At 41.8% G+C, this 14,651-nt stretch overlaps 1 protein-coding gene and 1 long non-coding RNA gene across 6 annotated transcripts in view; one reads left to right on the top strand and one right to left on the bottom strand.

The window, feature by feature from the left end:
* GIPC2 (GIPC PDZ domain containing family member 2) overlaps positions 1-14,651 on the top strand; it is a 102,340-nt gene that overhangs the window by 17,801 nt on the left and 69,888 nt on the right. The gene's annotated exons all lie outside the window — the stretch shown is intronic.
* On the bottom strand, positions 7,866-13,500 carry LOC149125655 (uncharacterized). The gene is made up of 2 exons (XR_016210946.1): positions 12,504-13,500; positions 7,866-8,073 (listed from the first exon to the last, which is right to left on the bottom strand). It is a non-coding gene; the product is annotated as an uncharacterized LOC149125655 (long non-coding RNA).

Raw genomic sequence — 14,651 nt, 5'->3', positions numbered from 1 at the left:
GACATTTATTTACTTGAAAGGCAGGGGGTATGGGGAAAGAGAGAGAGAATCTTTCATCTGCTGTTTGCTCCCTAAATGGCTTCAATAGCCAGTGCTGGATCAGGTCAAAGCCAGAAGCCTGGAACTCCATCCTGGTTTCCCACATGGGTGGCAGTGGCCCAAGCACTTGGACCATCATCTGCTGCCTTTCTAAGCACATTAGCAAGGAGCTGAATCAGAAGCAGAGTAGCTGGAACTGGAACTGGTGGTCCAGTATGGGATGCCAGTGTTCAAGCAGTGGGCTTAACCCACTGTGTCACAGTGCTGGCCTCCCGGGAAAGGACTTTAAAGCTTTAGAATGTTTGCTTTCTGGAAAAATATCTGGCTGGAGGTTCAGTCTAGTTGTTAAGATGCCTGATTCCTACACTGGAATACTTAGGTTTAATTTCTGGCTCTGTTCCTGATTCCAGCTTCCAGCTAATGTACACACTGGGTGGTAGCAGTGATAGCGCAAGTAGCTGGGCTCCTGCCACTCACACGGAACATCTGGATTGAGTTCTGAGCTCCCAGCTTTGGCTTAGTCCAGATCTGGCTGTTGCAGGCATTTGAAGAGTAAACCAGCAAGTAGAGATTCTCTCTCTCCTTCTCTCTTACTCTCTCGCTCTCTTCCTCTCAAATAAATAAAAATTAAGAAATAAAAAAGAGACATCCGGTGCTCTGTGTTTAGCAACTAAGAGATTTAATTTAAGAGCTCAAGCATACAGAAAGCATATTTGTTAGGGTGGAACCACTACATCGGATGTCCACATATCATATTGGAGTGCCTGGTTGAGTCTTGGCTATTTTATTTCTGATCCAGCTTTCTGTTGATGTGACTAGCAGTATGATCACCAGCTTCCACTGATAATGGCCCAAGTACTTGGGTTCTTGCCACCCATGTAGGTGACCTGGATGGCGTTCTTGGCTCCTGACTTAAGCCTTGCCCAGCCCTGGCCCTGGCCGGGGGTGAGTCAGTGGATGGAAGATCTTTCTCTGTCTCTCTCACTGTCATGCCGCTTTACAAATAAAATAAATCTCTTTATAAAAAAAAGAATATTTACAATGTGTATAAAACTCTCCCTGGAGATGAATCAAAGCACAGGCAGAGAGGACAGTTCCAACTCCCCGCCACCCCCCCTCCACCAGTGGCTAAAATCCAGGAGCTACATCCTAGTCTGTAAGTCAAAGGTTCCTAAGTTATCGTTAAAGGAATACACTGCCGCAAAGCTGAGGAAGTCTGTATTCATTCTTAAAACAGTTTGCTTAACAATGTATCGCCTGAATGTCATGTAGCAGTGGTTATATGATTGGCCTTAACACTATGTCCGTGACTCAGGGCCAGAACCTTAATTTAACCTTCTGAAACTTCTCACATCTGATCCTAGCAGTCTGTTCTGAGTGGAACCACACCCAGCATTAGGTGATGGTCATGATTCCCGTTACTTCTCTCTTCCTTCTGTGTTTCCCTTCCTATCTTGATTTTCCTCCCTTTATCTAAAGTTGGGAATGGGGATGGAAATTGTTGAATACCAGCTGACACCACTTAACTTGTGCCATCTTGTTTGAAGTTGTAATTCTTTTCAGAACCCCCCAAAGTTACTGCAATCTACAGATGAGTCAACTGGAGCTAGAGTTACTCAGGTCACACAGCCTAGAGGGATGTCTTTGACCATGGATCTGTCTGCCTCTAAAGTCCATTATCTTTTCTTTACAAAAGTGATTTAAAAAAAAAAAAGACTTAATTATTTAATTGAAAGGCAGAGATATATATAGAGAGGGAGAGACAAAGAGAGAGAGATCTTCCATTTGCTGGTTCACTCCTCAAATGGCTGCAATGGCCTTGGCTGGGCCAGGCTGAAACCAGGAACCAGGGAACTCCATCTGGCTCTGCCACATGGGTGGTAGGAGCCCAGGCACTTGGACCATCCTGTGCTGTTTTCCCAGGCACATTAGCAGGAAGCTGAATCAGAAGTGGAATAGCTGTGACTTGAATTAGGGCTTGTATGGGATGCTGGTGTCATAGGTTGCAAACGCTTAACCCATTGTACCCCAAAGTTGGCTCCTACATTGCTGATTTTTTTTTAAGATTTATTTATTTATTTGAGAGGTAAGAGTTATAGACAGGGAGGAAGAGACAGAGATAAAGGTCTTCCATCCACTGGTTCACTCCCCAAATGGCCACAACTGCTGGAGCTGGGTTGATCCGAAGCCAGGAGCCAGGAGCTTCCTCAGGGTCTCCCACGTGGGTGCAAGGGCCCAAGCACTTGGGCCATCTTCTACTGCTTTCCCAGTCCATAGCAGAGAGCTGGATTGGAAGAGGAGCAGCTGGGACACGAACCGGTACCCATCTGGGATGCAGGTGCTACAGGTAGAGGCCTACCCCCACAATACCACAGCACCGGCCCCTCTTTTCTTTCTTTCTTTCTTTCTTTCTTTCTTTCTTTCTTTCTTTCTTTCTTTCTTTCTTTCTTTCTTTCTTTTTAAGATTTATGTATTTATTTCAAAGAGTTACAGAGAGGCAGAGAGAGAGACAGAGAGACAGAGATATTGAGAGATCTTCTATCTGCTGGTTCACTCCCCAAATGGCCTTAATGGCCAGGGCTATCTATGTCAGACTGAAGCCAAGAGCCAGGAACTTCATCCAGGTCTCCCATGTAGGTGCAGGGGCCCAAGCACTTGGGCCATCTTCTGCTGCTTTCCCAGGTACATTTGCAGGGAGCTGGATCTAAATTGGAGCAGCTGGGCTGTGAACTGGCGCTTGTATGAGGTGGCAGCTTAACCCGCTATACCACAGCTGCAGCCCCACAAGAATTCTTAATGTCATTGTACACAGAGTTCTCCTCTAATAGCAAGATTTTTTTAAAAATTTATTTTAAAGGTATAGTTACAGAGAGAGAGGGAGAGACAGAAAGATCTTCAATCTGCTGGTTCACTCCCCAAATCACCAGAACAGCTGGGACTGGGCCAGAACCAAGCCAGGAGCTGGAACTCCATTTGGGTCTCCTATGTGGGTGGCAGGGGCCCAAGTACTTGGCCATCTTCAGCTGCCTTCCTACGCATATTTAGTAGGGAGCTGGATTGGAAGCAGAGCAGCTGGGACCTGAACTGGTGTGAATATTATGTAAAACCACCTTTCCTATACTAAAATAAAAGTTGAAAAAACATTACTTACCTATGCACATAATTAGAAAATCCATATCCTTTAATATTAGACAAATACAAATCTCGATATACAAATTCTTGAGAAAACTATCCTAGAAGATACACTAAAGCCATCAGCTACTTGTACCCACTTATGGTGATTAAATTTGGATTTAAAAAGGGTAAACAGAAATTTTCAACTGAATGTTGTCTCTTTTTCTTTATATGTGACATTTTGAAATAATGGATATGTAATGTTTGTAATTCTTCATAGAATTACCATAATGCAGCATTAGGAGCAGATTGATATAAATGTCTTATGTGACAAATTCTATATATTCATATTCTAATAACATGAACAGCATTGCTGTCAGTGACTTGATTTTCTGAAATGATAAACGACTCTTGGTAAGGTTCTGCATGAACAAGTGTAATCTTTCTTGATTTGTATGATACTTAATGTCCAGGAAAATCCAGAGCAAAACATATTTTATGTTTAACACAGAAGTAGGGTCTAGGCTGAACCGATTATAGTTTCCCTGTTTGCCCACCCACTGCATGCATGTCTAGTAGAATATTTGGGAGTCCTGTGGAATGCAGAGCAGCTCTTCCCCGAGCAGGGCTTCTGGGGCATTGCAATTCCTATGGACTCCCCGGCCTGTTCCCTGCTCCCCTCAGATGCAACGGTGCCACAAGATCCTTGTTTCACCCAATAAAGCCCTCACAAAATTTCAGCCTATTTCTTTAGAGGTTAGAGTACCAAGCCCAAGCAACATTGCTGTATGCCTGGTTTCTTTTTTCTTTTCTTTCTTTCTTTCTTTTTTTTTTTTTACAGGCAGAGTGGACAGTGAGAGAGAGAGACAGAGAGAAAGGTCTTCCTTTGCCGTTGGTTCACCCTCCAATGGCCGCCGTGGCCAGTGTGCTACGGCCAGCGCACAGCGCTGATCTGAAGGCAGGAGCCAGGTACTTCTCCTGGTCTCCCATGGGGTGCAGGGCCCAAGCACTTGGGCCATCCTCCACTGCACTCCCGGGCCATAGCAGAGAGCTGGCCTGGAAGAGGGGCAACCGGGTCAGAATCCGACGCCCCGACCGGGACTAGAACCCGGTGTGCCGGCGCCGCAAGGCGGAGGATTAGCCTGTTGAGCCGCGGCGCCGGCCTTATGCATGATTTCAAATTTTTGTTCCCAAATAAGCTTATCTTTTATATTTTCCTTGAACTTTTTGAAGTACCTTTGTATTTTTGGGCATGACAGCATTTGTCTTAGTGTATAATTCTGTCCTTCTTGCCTCCTACACTGAACACTTGGAGATACTTTTAACGAATATGCAAGTGTTGAGTCTCCTGGTATCTTATGACTGTGATCAAGAATCATGGGCACTGATGTTCTCCCCCAAGAACCTGGGATCAAGGTATCTGGGGAAGATTATTTCAGTGCCAAGGCATAGGGGAGGAACTCAGCCACTGGCTTTCCTCTGCAGCCCAGTCATGGGGGTTTGCTTCTCTTCCATGCTGTCCTGAAATGGGAACATGCTTATTTGAACAGCTTAAAAGGAAATGCATTATAAATTGCTGACCATGTAATAATATATTTCAATCCCAGACAGTTCAGAGAGTGAGAGGATGGCATTTATAATTACTCTTCAGATATCATGGGTAAACTGGGACTTGAAGCTATCCTAATCATAACCAGGTTGCTTGTTTGAAATGGAGATAGAAGAAAAAGACAATGTGAGAACATTTATCGTATATTTGCTAATTAAGTACCACCATATGTGAAGGCACTGCAAATAAAAGATAAGTTTATTGGGGCTGGCACTGTGGTACAGCAGGTTAAGCTGCCACTTGTAACACCAGCTTCTCATATCTGAGCACTGGTTTAAATACTGGCTGCTCTGCTTCTGATCCAGCTCTCTGCTAATGGGCTTGGGAAAGTAGTGGAGGATGGCCCAAGTGCTTGGGCCCCTGCACCCATGCAGGAAATCTGAAAGAAGCTCCAGGTTCCTTCAGCCTGGACCAGCCCTAGCTATAGCAACCAACTTTGGGAGTGAACCAGAGAATGGATTCTATCCCCCACATCTACCATCACTCTGACTTTAAAATAAATAAAAAATAACATTTTTAAGAAAATATTTATTTTGGGGGCTAGCACTGTGGTGTAGTGGGTAAAGCTGCCACCTGGGATGCCAGCATCCCATATGGGCTCCAGTTTGAATCCCAGCTGCTCCACTTCTGATCCAGCTTTCTGCTAATGCACCTGGAAATGCAGTGGAGGATGGCCCAAGCTTTTGGGCCCCTGCACCTGTGTGGGAGACCTGGAAGAAGCTCCTGCCTCCTGACTTCAGATCAGTCCAGCTCCAGCCATTGAGGCCATTTGGGGAGTGAACCAGTGAGTGGAAGACTCTCTCCCTTTCTCCCTCTCTCTCTTTGCATTCTCTCTGTAACTCTGCCTTTCAAATAAATCTTTTAAAAATTTATTTTGGTGTAAAAATCTTTGAAATTCATACATGTGAGCAGTCTTCAAAAAATTTGTGGCAGTGGCAGGGTGGTTATTTAACCTTAGCATTTAAGATGCCAGTTAAGGCACCTTCATCCCACGTGCGGGTATCTGGGTTTGATAACCTGGCTCTGGTTCCTGGCTCTAGCTTCCTGCTAATATGTACCCTGAGAGGCAGTAGGTAATGGCTCAAGTAATCAGGTCCCTGCCACACACATGGGAGACCTGGATTGCGTTCCCAGCTCTTGGCTTCGGCCTGGCCCACCCTTGGCTGTTATGAACATTTGGGGAGTAAACCAGTGGGTGTAGATTGATCTATCTATCTATCTATCTATCTATCTATCATCTATCTCTGCCTTTCAAATAAATAAATAATTTGTAAAAAGTTCATTGAAATGTGTATTATGATAAAACTGTGCATAGAGTTAAAAATTTTGCAACAGGGTGATGAGGTCTTTTAGTTCAATTTTCCACAAACTTTTTGAAGTACCATTGTATAATACGCCCTTTTCCTGGGCAGTAAGGAAGGTTTCAAATTACAGGCATTTGTGGAGGGCTGAGGAGGAGATTGTATGGGGTTATAAAAATAGAAGCAGGTAGTGAGGGCCCAGTGTTAGTACCCAGCCTGGAGCCAAGAGACTGGTACTCCTCGTCCTGGCTTTGGCGTGGTGACACATTCCTGGGAGTTGAGAATGGAGCCCTGTGTAGCCTGCCAGCTTTTTCCGGAAGCCTCTTGACCCTACTTGGTCCCCTTGCCCTTGTTTCTCGGTGCTCTCCCTGCCCCAGAACCAGGAGTCCTGCGGGCAGGGAGGGCACTAATGTTGGCAAGCAGCCGGGGAAGAGGCTGCTTGGAGAGAGCAGGGGGCAGGCAGCTAGGAATCAGCAGCTCGGCCAAGGTGAGAGTCTTTCAGCTGGGGCGGTGCCTGACAGCTCATCATCTGTGGCAGGATTCTAATTTGGGCACCTCTTCTTCACCTTTCCTTGGTGCCTGTTCCTGGGGCTCTCCTTCCCTGGGGTGGGAGATGGTTCAAGGTGGAGCAGCCTCTAACCTCCTCCAGATCCAGGGCTCACCTCCTTTGAGTATTCAGTCCTTCTGGCCTGACCTGTAGGTGACTTTGCTTATGATCTCAAACTTCCTAATGAATTATCTCAGTGTCTGAGGTGGTCAATGAGTTTGCCTATACTTCTTTCCCCAAATCTGTTGTCAGCCCTCATCTACGGAACCCTGTAGTATATAATGTCTTTCAGGCACCCTGGTTTAGAATAAATTTCTTTGTCTCTTTGATAGTTTTTGCAGTGGTCTTTCCCTCCTCTCCTTGTCCCAAAGTGCTCCTCTGTGTCTATTAGGATTTCTGTTTTAGGGAATAGTAAGGAGTAGATCACCATCCCCATACTCCATCTAGAACTGCTCGCTGTGCTTGCCTTTCTGTGTTTCAAAACTCACTTGGATGGTTTTTAATTTTTTAAAGTTTATTTCATTTTGTTTGAAAGGCAGAGAGAGAGAGAGAGAGAGAGTGAGTGAGTGTGAGTGAGTGTATCCATCCACTGGTCCATTTCCCAATGCCCAAAATAGCTAGGGTGGGGCCAGGCCAAAATCAGAAGCCTGGAACTCAATCTGGGTCTCCCATGTGTGTGTTGGGAACCCAAGTATTTGTGCTGTGACATGTTGTCTCCTAGGGTGCATATTAGCAGGAAACTAGTTTGGAGGCAGAGCAGCCAGCCTCAACCAAGCACTTTGATATGGGATGCAAGTGTCCCAAGTAGTAACTTACCCAACTTGGCCACTGTGCTAAATGCCCCATGCCCTGTGTTTTTTAAATAACACTTGCTCTTAAGATATTTTATTGCAAGGGTGGGGCCGGTGCCATGGCTCACTTGGTTAATCCTCTACCTGCGGTGCCGGGTTCTAGTCCTGGTTGCTCCTCTTCCAGTCCAGCTCTCTGCTGTGGCCCGGAAAGGCAGTGGAGGATGGCCCAAGTGCTTGGGCCCCTGTACCTGCATGGGAGACCAGGAGGAAGCACCTGGCTCCTGGCTTCAGATCGGCACAGTGCGCCAGCCATAGCAGCCATTTGTGGAGTGAACCAATGGAAAGAAGACCTTTCTCTCTGTCTCTCTCTCTCTCACTGTCTAACTCTGCCTGTCAAAAAAAAAAAAAAAAAGGTTTTTTTATTGCAAGGGTTATAAGTCAACCTCCTGGGCTAACATATGAACTTTCTTTTTTTTTTTAAAATAATATTTTTATTTGAAAGGCACAGAGACAGAGACAGACAGAGGTCTTCCTTCTGACGGTTCACAGCAGGGGCTAGACCTGACCAAAGCCAGGAGTCTGGAACTCCATCTGGGTTGCCCACATGGATGACAGAGTCCCAGGTACTTGGGCCATTAGCTTCTCCCATCCATGGTGTGCATTAGCAGGAAGCTGGAATAAGAAGCAGAGTTGGGACTTGAATCTAAGCACTGTGATATGGTACACAGATAGCTTAACCATTGCATTACATGCCCATCCCCCCAATATTTAAGTTATGTCTAAGGATCCATTTGAAGTCTAATGGACAATGTTTTTACAAATTGTATTTGGGTATTTATTTGGTAAACTAGCAAGTGCAGTTCACAAATGTTTTTACATAATTATGATTTATGATATTTCTTAAATTTCAGAAACCACACTATTCTGCAGTGTCTTCTGTTCTAGTCTCTCCTTGCCTGTTTAGGTACTTTTCCACCCTGAGTGTCAAACAAGAGAAGGTTTTAAAAACATATGGTTCAGAAGCTTGAAAACTTGAGACAGCACCTGACAAGGAGGACTAGCAGTGATTTATGATGTCTTTAAAATTGGCGTGTAACCTTGCAGCAGTATTAGACTAAGATAAGCTCATGTATCTCCTCTGACTACAGGAATACTGTGGGAGAGGCTGATATATATAGCTGTACACATTTGATTTATCTTACTTGTCGGTGTAGTATCTTGTCGTGTCCACAAAGGCAAGACTGAAACCTGTTCCTATTCCTTTAACCTTTCCTTGTGTCTCAAGAATTGCTTTGCAGTTTTGATTTTCTTGGAGAGATGGTTGCCTTGATTAGATTTTATTAGCAAAAAATGTTCTTTTGGTTATCCTGAGATATCATTTGGTAGATTAAAAATATGAATTTGACTATGTCTTTTTCTTTTTGGGGAGAGTTCTTTTTGTCATTATTTTACTCATTGAAGACAGTGAAAAAAAAAAGTTGTACTGGGTAAGAAAGAGTACAAAGGGTGATTCACCCTTTATTTAAGGCTTGCCACTGCTGACCCAGGGCAGCTAATTTAGAAGTGAATCATTTATAGAAAGTTCTACACAGTTCGAGGCAGGGCTTTATACAATATCCTCATGAAGGTCTAAATAGAGCATCCAGTATCAGGTTTCTAAATACGTGCCTTGTTGCCAATTTTATATCTTTTCCAAACTGTGAAACTTATTTCTAGATGACTGTAGCTATTGACAAGGTGAAGGCAAAGGCACTGTGTATATGAAACCATGAGTATTTTAAGACAGATCCTAGAAATAAAGTCTATGTATTATACTGGGAAAATAGTAAGTGTGAGATTTTAAAAATACTGTTTATCATGTAAACAAATGAATGAGTAGTCAGTTTTAAAATTATTTAACTTGAAAAACAATTTTAAAATTACTAATTTATAGTAATTCAAATTAAACAGTAGTGCATTATTGCCATTTTGACATTTGTTAAATCATCTGTTTGACTGTTTTTAAAAGATTTATTTTGTTTATTTGAAAGGCATAGTTACAGTAGAAGGGGGAGAGACAGAAAGACAGACAGAAAGAGAGAGAGAGAGTGAGAGAGAGAGGGAGAGAGACAGATTTCCTCTGCTGGTTCACTCCCTGAGTGACTGCAATGGCCAACACTGAGCCAGGAACTCCATCTGGATCTCCCATGTGAGTGGTTGGGGCCCAAGCACTTGGGGTCATCTTCTGCTGCTTCTCCCAGATCATTAGCAGGGAGATGGATTGGAAATGGAACAGCTGAGACATGAACTGGTACTCTTAAGGGATGCCAGTGTTGCAGGCAGTGGCTTAACCTGCTGTGCCGCAATGCTGGCCCCATATGTTTGATTTTAAAGTCCATTTACAAATAGCTCCTTTTTTGCAAGTTGTCTTACTCTTTTTAGGGAGTGCATGACTTATTTAATAAACATTCTGTGCTTGGCTCCATGCAGAGCATCAAAGTCTGTAGTGTCTACCTTGAACAAGTTTTAAATTCAAATCTGAATTTATATCTCAGCATAGTACCATAGGTTAGAAAAAGCTCTACAGTCTCATTAGCTCTGTGACCTTAGACAAATCACTTAACTGGTCTGAGCTGGTTTTCGCCTCTGCATAGGCCATAGTGATACTTGCCCTTACCCCGACTCACAAGGATTAGTTGAGCTAATGCATTAGGAAGTGATTAGTAAATTAAATGTTCCTGTGCATATCTTAAATGGCGGCGAGACATTTTAGAGAAAGACTTTGCAGTTGGACAACCAGATTTGGAATCCCACTTGTACCAAATACTATTAAAGTGACCCTACACAGCCAGTTTTTCTCTATAAGCCTTTATTTTCTAATCTGTGAAAAATGGGCATAGTGATATTGTAAGGATTAAATGAAATGACAAGTGAAAGTAGCTTGTGCCCATATGTAAGCAGTGCTTCTTGGGCCTTAATATTGATTTTTTAAAAAAAAAATTTCATAAAGTAGACCCTTATCCCTCAGCTCCTTTGCTTTCACAATGATTTACTAGAAGTGAGAACCAATACCCAAACTGTATACAGGTGATCGGGATGAGCACATCCCCCAGTCTCTGAGTATCACTGAAGATTAGGTTGAGTTGTGAAAGTCCCTTGATACAACACCATTTACTAAATGTTCTGGGGGAAACCAGGTAGTGTAGGGCACTCAGAGCTTTTTGGAAGAGTTCTGACTGATGTAGTTCTGTCCCTGTTGCAAACCAAGGCTGGAGCTGATCCTGTCTGTTCAGTAGTTATTTTGCTCCTAGTTTCAGGTTGTTTTTAATCCTTGCTATTTTAAGGGCAATTAACTAGATGGAGGGAAAGTATTTTTTATTTTTCCTCTTCGAGAAAAAGCCTTTGAGACTTAGATAATAGAACAGCCCAGATAAAACCTTACTCATTAATAAAGGAAACATAATCCAAGTTGTTTTCCTGTTTTGTAAATATGTGGAATCAACACCTGATGAACATATGGTTTAGTTCATTACTAATCTTATGATTATGCCTTTCTCTTTATTTTCTATAGCGACATTGGTTGATATTTCAATAATGCTTATTTGAAATAAAGTATAAAAAGTAAGCTAGGTTTTTGGGGAAGATTGAGATACAGGAAAGTTGTCATAAAAATATTTAGCTATATTTTAGATAACCACAAGAGGTAATGGTTCCAGTTGTTTACATTTAAAATCACATCCTGAAATAATGTAGTTCCATTTACACAAGCCCGTAATTTCTTCCAGAGATCTTTAGAACACAGAGAATCTCTGGCCAGCTGAGTTCCTGTTTAAGAAAACATTAAACAAAAGAAAGTTGGAAATAGACTTCCTGGAGTTTTAAAAAATGAATTTGATGTGTTTTTGGAGAGAATTGTTAACCTGTTTGTGGACCAGAATATCTTTTGAAGCACTAAGGACAAATAATATATTTAATGCTGTTAAAATACATTGGTAGAATACACTCATATAATGGTGCCATCAGAGCAAAAGCAGTATTAATTTATAATAATGGCTCTATGCAATGGTTCAGACTTATCTTGGCCATATTGACTTTCAGTTATGAATAATCATAATCATATAAGCATTTGAAAATGCCAATTGGAATACAAATACACAGTCAGAATACTGCTCTTGAATTATCTTTCAACAAGAAGTTGAAAGATAATGTAGTTGATGGGAGAAAATCAAATCTGTTCTAGTTACATTAAAAACGAACAAAATCTGATATCTTTAGGAAAAATTATGCAATTTAAGAAGCTGTTAAGTGTTTAACTGTTGTTCAAAAAGCACCTGTACAAGTATACTACTACTAATTATAAAAGCCTGCAAATAGATCTTTGTAATTTATATAGTACCTTTATATTTAGTCTTCCACCGAAGTTTTGCAAAACAACTGTGTGATGTAGACCAAACTTTGCTAATGTCACGATTTATATGATGACCAAGGAGGCCAAATCACTGATTAAACTTACTGAGCCTGGTGAGCACAGAATTGGGACTAGATCCAGGTCTCTTACCTCCTAACTCATAGTTTTCTTCACTTCCTTTTGTTTCATCTTCTTTCTGTTTAACAATCCTTACAAGGGTGAGATAACTCCTCTCTACAAATCCATTTAGCTTGCTGGGGTGGAAATAAGGTGGATGCACTGGAATTTTAAGGCCACAGAACATGAAATGAGGATAAGGATGCCATAAAACTTCAGTGCATTGAAAGAATCACAATTCTACATGCACTTCAATTTTTTAAAACAATAAAATGAGAAAGTAGATTTAAAGAACTTTTGAAACCAGAGAATTATAAAGATACAAAATATAGTGGTCCCATCATGAGGAATATTTCATCTGAAAGCAACAGAAAATTCCAACCCAGAATGGCTCAGTGAAATTACTGGCTCCTGTACCTAAACACTGTGGGATGGGCTGCATTAGATGGGATGTTTTCAGCTGTAAGAAAGAGAAAACCACCTCCTCAACCTGGTTAAAACAAGATGATTTATTATTTTACATAAAAGAGGTAGATGGGCTCTGAGTAGGCTATAAGAGCAACTCACCAACATCATCAAGGATCTAGGGTTACTTTACCTCTTTGCTTTGCCATTGTTGGCGTTGTTTTCTTTAGCTGTCAGTAGGCTGGTGATAGAAGTTCCTAGACCACTTGTAGGAAATACAGCATCCAGGGATTGTCTTTTCCTGTGTTTCTTTATTTCACAAAAGCTTCCTGGACACCTTCTCTCATGTCTTACTGGCCAGCATTGGAGCACATACCTACCCCCTCAGTCATTGGTTAGGCTAGTTAAGTATTGTGCTTGGGACAAGGGATGTGAATAATTTCCTCCTAAGCACCTGGGAGGGATAGCTATTTGAGGGCTGTGTTAGGAGAAAAAAAAGAGCCAGGTGGCTTAGATACTCAAATAAGATAGCAGCTTTATGCCGTATGAGCGAAGTGGAAAGAGTAATTCCACCTGGGCAGTCAAATTTGTGCAGGATCTCAGCAGACAAGAATAGAGGGTGATCGTTTTAGATTTTGGATTGAAGGAGCTGTATGAGTGAGGATAGGGAAGGTCATGATATGTATTGCAGGTTCCTTTTGATTTAGAAGTCAAAGCTTATTACTATATTACAGTTGGCTTTGTGTTCCCTTATGTATGTTCCTCAGTGGAGTTTCTACTAGCCTAGGAGTTCCTCATGCCTGGGGACAGTCCTATTCATCTGTGTACACCCAGTGTCCAGCATGGAACCTAGCAAAGAGCAGGTGTTCAGTAGATATTTGATGAGCAGATGAATGAACAAGAACTTTGCAGTACTTAGAACGCAGCATATCACTTTCTTGATCCTCAGTTCAAAATACGAGTGAAGAATCCACCAAAGTGGGTGTGAATTTCTAGACCTTTAAAATCACAGGCTTTGAGACACACTTGTTGGTAGTTGCACATTTGTATTGTGAGAGTTCTAGCTTCTTACTCTCACTTGTAAAACTGAAGAAGATTTAGTTACCTCCCAGACACCATCACATTCCTGTAGGTTTTTCAAGATGACTTCTTATGGAACTTCATTCAGTGAAGGATATAGCTGGGTCCATTCCTTCCTGGAAAAAGAAAAAAAAAAAAAAAAAGCCTTGTGTGCCAACTTCTGGCTGCTTGCAATGGAATGTTATTCTGTAGGGAGGAAGCACAATGGAAAAAGGTTTCACCTACAGGAAATCTCGTATTTGCTCAGCAATGACGTTTGTGATAAATTGAAAGAAAGGAAACAAAAGAAGAAGCTTAGTAACTGTGAGTTCAATTTGTGTGAGATTCCTTTTTTTGGGGGGAGGGGAATTTTTTCCTCTTTCCTGTTGTGCCATTCTTATATTTAATGCTTTACTGTCTAACTGGTCAATTGATTTTATGTTACTGATGTTTGGGATACCCTGGAAATGATTATGATTGACAAATTCACTTTAAAGAAAGGAGAAATCTGTGTTTCTTTATTCAACTTCCTATCATTTGGAGAAAGGAAGTCAGAAAAGTTGTTTTCTGGCCATACATTCCCCTCTACCCATTCATTGTGATTTTTGTTAGTGGGCTGATTATGCCATTGGTTTTGCAGATAGAACTATTGTTGTCTTAACTATTTTCTTCTGTGAATAATAGTTTTTACTCTAGAAAATACTGGCAAAAGCTTACTACAGTACTTACAAAGCTGGATATATTTTTGCCTCCTCAGGAACACAAGGGGTTAAATTAAAGGCCTGAATGAAAAGAGGAAAGGGTGGGGACAATAGTTTTTTCCCTGTGAACATTCATTATTTTGTACCCAATGACCTTTTCCTTATCACTAGCTCCTTTCACACACCTCTGGGATTTGGATTGAGCTTCATTGACCACTCTGAACCTTCCATTGTGTAGCAAGGAGAACTTTATTTTATGTAACTCTTTAAATTCAGACCTAAAAAGCCATTCAATGAGTAGCAGTTGTACCAGTTTTTGAGCTTCATGATGACTATGGATGCGTTAAAGCCCTGGGTCCCTATGGGAATAAGGAGTGGTGGGAGGAGGCTGAGGGTTGAATGAGGCTAGCAAAATCAGTGGCAAATATTACTTGATAATAAAAAAAAGCTTAAAAATTCCAATTAGTCATTCGTACATAAAATAGCCAAATTAAAATGCCTTCTGGGGGCTGGTGTTGTGGAGTAACAGGTTAAGCCAATGCCCACAATAGATACCAGCATCCCACATGGATACCAGTTCC

Source organism: Oryctolagus cuniculus, chromosome 7, assembly GCF_051225735.1.
Source record: "Oryctolagus cuniculus isolate XC-2025 breed Fujian yellow rabbit chromosome 7, ASM5122573v1, whole genome shotgun sequence".
In the NCBI taxonomy this organism is placed as follows: domain Eukaryota; kingdom Metazoa; phylum Chordata; class Mammalia; order Lagomorpha; family Leporidae; genus Oryctolagus; species Oryctolagus cuniculus.
Note: the sequence above shows the minus strand (reverse complement) of the source record. Positions and strands in the feature narration are given on the sequence as shown.